General features: G+C 40.4%; 1 non-coding gene across 1 annotated transcript; it reads left to right on the forward strand.

Moving 5' to 3' along the window:
* Nucleotides 1-4226: 4226 nt before the first annotated feature.
* On the forward strand, nt 4227-4330 carry LOC127741937 (small nucleolar RNA R71). Its single transcript, XR_008003124.1, has one exon. It is a non-coding gene; the product is annotated as a small nucleolar RNA R71 (small nucleolar RNA).
* Nucleotides 4331-6632: the final 2302 nt, after the last annotated feature.

Raw genomic sequence — 6632 nt, forward strand, 5'->3', positions numbered from 1 at the left:
AGTAAAGGCCCAGAAAAGGGGATCACAAAAATAACTTTTGAGGGGGACCAACATAAATCGGTCATAAGGTGCTAAAAATACAAACAAAAGCGAGGAAACCGAGAAACAAGTCGGACCCCCCACAGGCACGGCCTCAAAGGGATCCAAGCTACAAACGATAAGCACGGAAACAACTTAAAGAGGCCAGACAGCAAAATTTCAAACAGATATAATGTATAATACGATAAAGCTTTAAGAGGCCACCACAAAACCAACCTCGGAAGCTACTTTTGTTTTTCAAAAAGAGTTGCAAGGCAGACAACTAGAAGCGTCAAGAAGAACAAACAAAACAAAGTTCAAAAGCCCACAAACCGGGCTATTTACACAAAATATCCAGAAAAAGATCAGCTAAAGATCGAGAGCTTTCCCGGCAGCATCAGTATAAGGAGAAGGAGGACGAGTCTAAAGTGGCACGGCATCTACGGTTCCATCATCCCGGTTTAGAATCTGGCAATCCGGATCAGATGCAACGGGAGGAACAGAGGAGGTCGACACCTTAAGAGAAGGCACTGGGGGAGGATCAGCCTCATCATCATCCTGGTCATCAGGGACAATCTTACCATCCCTCACGACATTATCCAGGCTAATGAAAGTCAAGTCGGCATCAGGAGCAACAACCCGGAACTGTTCCATCAGGTTCTCGGAGGCAGCAGTTACGCTACCCACAAGGTGACCTTGAAGCTCACCATAATTAACCCGGGCTGTTTCCAAATCCTCCCGAAGATGCATCAATTCCTTATAAGCCGAGACATAGCTGTCCTTATGTTTCAACGCCATGTCTTCGGCCAACTTCAAAGAAGTAGCAAGGGAAATAGAGCTAGCCTTCTCACTCTCCAACTCCCTCTCCACCTTCGCTAACTTCACCTCCAACACCTCCTTCAAACCCTTGATTCGATCAAATTTCGATTTGGCCTATTCCATAAAGGATTTTGTGGCATGAATCGGAATCCCCTGAATTGTTCGGAATATAGCGGCACCCATATGAGCCATCTTCACACTATTTTTAGTAATAAAATCCAAATGCCGAAGAAGAGACACGTCATCCATGGACAGCCCACCATAGGGGGCAATTTGCTGGTCAACAAACTCAATGGCATCAAAGTCTGGGGCATCCAAGTTAAAGGGCTTGGATATTTTTTGCTTTTTCAAAGGTGGGGCACCAGAAGTAGTAGCAAAAGTTTGAGGAGGATCGACCTGATGAAACTGGGGAGTAGGAATTACTTTCCTCGGCCCGAGGGTACTCGGCACAGGAGGCTTCAGGGGGACCTGTGAAAATCCCTCGTCGGCCACCTTGGCCGAGATGTTCAGAGCAGCAGTTGCCTTCTTTGCCCTTTTGAAGGCCTTCATAGAGTCATTATTCTTTGACATCTCTACGAAACACAAAAATAGCCGCGACAAAGAGTTACAAAAGAGGAAGAAAAAGGAAATAAGTACAGAAACAAGTCAAACAAATAGACAAACAAATACCCAAAGCAGTCCAAACCAAGGACGGATTAGTCAAAAATCTTTTTGTATCAAGATGAGGTGGTTTCCCCCAGAGATCCTCAAGAACAACTACAAAAACGCGTTCAACATCATTCAGCATCTCCCAGGTATAGCGAGACACCCTTACATCCTTCTGCCACTCTAGAGGGAAGGAGGGCTCATCATTTTCATCAAGAAAAAAAAGGGGCGGGCCCCCTCAACAGCTCGAACTCTAAAGAAGTAATTCTTGAAGTCCTTAAAGGACTCATCATACATCGCAAACACTTTATGGCCCTGAGCGGACCGGAAAGAAACCCAAGAAGCTTTCTTTTTTGAAGAACCGCCAAGCTTGGCAGATACAAGCAAGTAAAGAAACAGAGTCTGGGAAGGTATTACATCTAGTTCACGGCAGAGAAGTTGAAAAATTTTAATAAAACCCCAAGAATTGGGGTGAAGCTGGGATGGAGCAATATTACACGACCTCAACAGGTCGGTTTCAAAAGCAGTAAAAGGAAAAGTAACATTCAACTGGCTGAAAAAGTATTCATAGGCATAGAAGAAGGGACGCTCCCTCTCAATGGAAGTCGGAAAGCAAACCCTCTCATCAAAATCAGGAGCAACAAGCTCGTAATCCCCCTCGCGAGCATTGTTACCACAAATCCTATGATGCTTCCTCAGCTCTGTGCAAAATTCAGCGTCCACAATGGAAACACACAACAAAACAAGGGAGTCCAGCCAATCGGACATCCCCTCGGGAACTCTGGAAGACATCTCTACAATGTTATTGCGAGAAGACATGGGGCTAACTAAATCCTACAAGTAAGAAAAGAAAATGAGGTTACTACAAATATCTCGGACAAAGGGGAAAACAACTCGGTCAATGCTTCTGAGGCAATGAAAAGCAAGAAAAGGAAAACCCCAAGACTCAAACCAAAGTCCCGGGGCATCCTTTGGAGGCAGCAATAATGCAAGGTTTCCAGAACACATCCTTTGGATTCAAAGCAAACAAGCGTTTTTATCAAAGAAAAAACACAGCAAATCATCACAGAACCTACCAAACAAAACATTCCCAAAGCAACAAAGCATGGGACCATTAAAGACGCAACCTTTTTTGAAAAATGATCGGACAGGGAGCAATCTCCAAAAAATAGATACAGATCTTTTACCAGTATCAAAAGCAACCAGAAAGCAACAACAAAACCCCAGAAAGCCTCAATAGAAATTCCAAGAAAAACCACAAGAAGGAAGATAAGAAAAGCATATCACAGCAACGAGTAAAAGATCGCAAAAGATCCAAACTTTCAAACATGCAAAACCAGAACATCACCAAAATTAAATACGAAGCCACAAAGAAGACGAGAAAAGCTATTACCAACCTGGAAAGAACAAGTGAGCTTCAACAAAAAACCAAAGGAGGAAGACGAAATCTGAAAATACGAACAAGAGCAATGTCGCCGGAAGAAACACAAAGACCCCAAGCTCCAACGCTAAATGACGCCGCACCACAAGGAAAACAGAAATGCAAACGAAAAAACAAAGAATGGAGAGAACTAAGAAAAGAAGTTATGAAAAAAGCAAAAAAAGAGAAACCGTTTTCGGGGTTTCGAAATCCAAAATAAAAGAGCCTAAAGGAAACGGGGCAATTAATGCTCAAAATTAAAAAGCATTAAACCCTCGCACGTTCCCAAAAAAGCGCCGGTATAAAAGCGCGCGTCTTTTAGAAGAAAACGTTCTACATTCAAAAAAGACTCTACAAAGAAAAGGAATCGACAAAATGCTTGAGTTCGACTTCACTTAAGAAGGACTGAAGTCAAGGACTTGACCTCCAAAGGAAGAACTGAGCTCAAGCAGGGGCACTATTCATACCCTGGGTCGAGATGACCGACCCGGGATGTTTAGCGATAAGGCGACCGAACTCTTCAGGTCAGACTATCCGACCTCTTCTCAAAGAGCTCGGCCAAATCAACAGGAAAGCCCAAATAAAGGGCCCAAAGAGAGGAACACGACCCAAATCCAGAGGCAATCCCAGCCTACAGAGATAAAGGCGGTTCCGTTGAAGATAAGCTGACCTCACCCAAAGATAAGATAAGATAACTAACTTATCTTATCTAGAAAGATCACTTCTCACCATTATAAATACACTGGAGCACCCAGGTATAACTAATACTCTGATTCTACTCAATACCTGCTTAATACCCTTGCTAACTTAAGCATCGGAGTCCCTTGCAGGTATCCCCCACCCTCCGGGGACACAGGATCAGCACCACCACCAAGTCCAACAAATCGGACACATCAGTTCTAACCGCCGTACACCTGCCAGACACGTCGGCTCTGACCAACACAGAAGATCTCGTCCGAGATCGACCTATAGTTTCAGGTAACCCTCGGAACAGGTGGTTTCTTTAGTACTGCAGGATGCAGCTTGCAATCTAATCAGATTCTGAGAAATCATATTGACTTGTTGAGTCAATATTTTATTCTGAGCTAATATGGCATTCGGAGCATCAATCTCAAGAACTCCTTTCTTTTGAGTCATCCCATTATTCACAGGATTTCTTTCAGAAGTGTACATGAACTGGTTATTTGCAACCATCTCAATGAGTTCCTGGGCTTCTGCAGGTATTTTCAGATAAAGAGATCCACCAGCAGAATGGTCCAATGACATCTTGGATAATTTAGACAGACCATCATAGAATATACATATGAGGCTCCATTCTGGAAGCATGTCAGAATGACACCTTTTGGTTAATTGCTTGTATCTTTCCCAAGCTTCATAGAGGGATTCACCTTCCTTCTGTTTGAAGGTTTGGACCTCTACTCTAAGCTTGCTCCTCTTTTGAGGTGGAAAGAATTTGGTCAAGAAAGCATTGACCAACTTGTCCCAAGAGTTTAGGCTTTCTCTAGATTGTGAGTCTAACCATATCCTAGCTCTGTCTCTTACAGCAAAGGGGAAAAGTAGAAGTCTGTAGACCTCGGGATCAACCCCATTGGTCTTAACAGTATCACAGATCTGTAAGAATTCAACTAAGAACTAATGAGGATCTTCTGATGGAAGTCCATGAAACTTACAATTCTGCTGCATTAGAGAATTTAATTGAGGCTTAAGCTCAAAGTTATTTGCTCCAATGGTAGGAATTGAGATGCTTCTTCCATAGAAGTTGGAAGTTGGTGTAGTGTAGTCACCAAGCATCTTCCTTACATCTCTAGTATTGTTGTCGGGTTCGGCTGCCATGACTGCTTCTTTTTCGAAATTTTGTGTAAGGTCCTCTCTGGAGTGTTGTGCTTTAGCTTCTCTTAGCTTCCTCTTCAGAGTCCTTTCAGGTTCAGGATCAACTTCAACAAGAATGTTTTTATCCTTGTTCCTACTCATATGAAAAAGAAGAGAACAAAAGGGAGTAGTGGAATCCTCTATGTCACAGTATATAGATTCCTTTATGTGAGTATAAGAATAGAAGAAGAGAAGAATGAGAAGAGGGAGGAGAAGAGCAAATTTGAACAGAGAGGAGAGAGAGAGGTTCAAATTATGAGTGGAAGAGAAGTGTTAGCAATTAAACAAATAGAAAGAGATGAGAGAGAGAGAGAGAGAGTATTCGAATTTTAATTTAAAATAAGGAAAAAATATTTTTGTTTTTATTTAATTAATTAGGTTAGCTTCGAAAAATTGAAAAGGAATTAAAATAAAATTAGAATTTAAAACAATTAGTTAATTAAAAAGAATTTTGAAAAAGTGGTGGGTGATTTTCGAAAATTAGAAGTGGAAAAGTAGTTAGGTGGTTTTGAAAAAGATAAGAAATTATAACATTAAAATTAAAACAAACAAGTCAAGTAACTAGTTGAAAAAGGTTTGAAAAGAAATTTTGAAAAATAAGAAGTTAGAAAAAGATTTTGAATTTGAAATTTTAAAAAGATATGATTGAAATTTATTTTGAAAAAGAGTTGAAAAAGAAATTAAAAAGGTTTGATTTTTAAAATTAAAATTGATGACTTGACTAACAAGAAACTAAAAGATATGTTTCTAAAATTCAAAGATTGAACCTTTCTTAACAAGATGGTAACAAACTTGAAATTTTGAATCAAAACATTTATTGTTAGCAAGGATTTTTGAAAATGTGAAATGAAATTAAGAAAATGATTTTTGAAAAATTAGTTTGAAAATTTTCAAAATCATAAAAAAAATGAGATGAAGAAGACAAGATAGAAAGATATGATTGACAAAAGATAAACATGATATGAAAAAGATCAGATTTTAAACACTTTTATGCAGAAAATTATGAATTAAAACATGAAAATTCAAAAAAATTTGAATTGGGAACGAATTTACCTCCCTGTTGTCATCCTGGCGTTAAACACCCAGAATGCTATCCATTCTGGCGTTTAACGCCCAATTGACATCCATTTTGGTTGTTTAATGCCTAGCCAAATACCCTGGCTGGCGTTAAATGCCAGGAATCCTTCTTTACTGGGAGTTCAGAAAAACCACTTCCGTTCTACCTTAGACAGGGCGCATATCTCTTGGATTCCTTAATCAGAATCTTCGTGGTATAAGCTAGAACTGATGGCGGCATTCATGGGAATCCGAAAAGTCTAACCTTGTCTGTGGTATTCCGAGTAGGATTCCGGAATTGAATGACTGTGACGAGCTTCAAACTCGCGATTGCTGAGCTTGATGACAAACGCAAAAGAATCAAGGGATTCTATTCCAACATGATCGAGAACCGACAGATGATTAGCCGTGCTGTGACAGAGCATTTGGACCATTTTCACTGAGAGGATGGGATGTAGCCATTGACAACGGTGATGCCCTACATACAGCTTGCCATAGAAAGGAGTGACAAAGATTGGATAAAAGCAGTAGGAAAGCAGAGATTCGGAAGGAAGACAGCACCTCCATACACTTATCTGAAATTCCCATCATTGAATTACATGAGTAACTCTATCTTTATTTTATGTTTAAATTTATTATTAATTTTCAAAAATCCAATAATCTCTTAATATAGTTGAATCCGCCTGACTGGGACTTACAAGATGACCATAGCTTGCTTCATACCAACAATCTCTGTGGGATCGACCCTTACTCACGTAAGGTATTACTTGGACGACCCAGTACACTTGCTGGTTAGTTGTGCGGA

Source organism: Arachis duranensis, chromosome 9 (genome assembly GCF_000817695.3).
Source record: "Arachis duranensis cultivar V14167 chromosome 9, aradu.V14167.gnm2.J7QH, whole genome shotgun sequence".
Classification (NCBI taxonomy): domain Eukaryota; kingdom Viridiplantae; phylum Streptophyta; class Magnoliopsida; order Fabales; family Fabaceae; genus Arachis; species Arachis duranensis.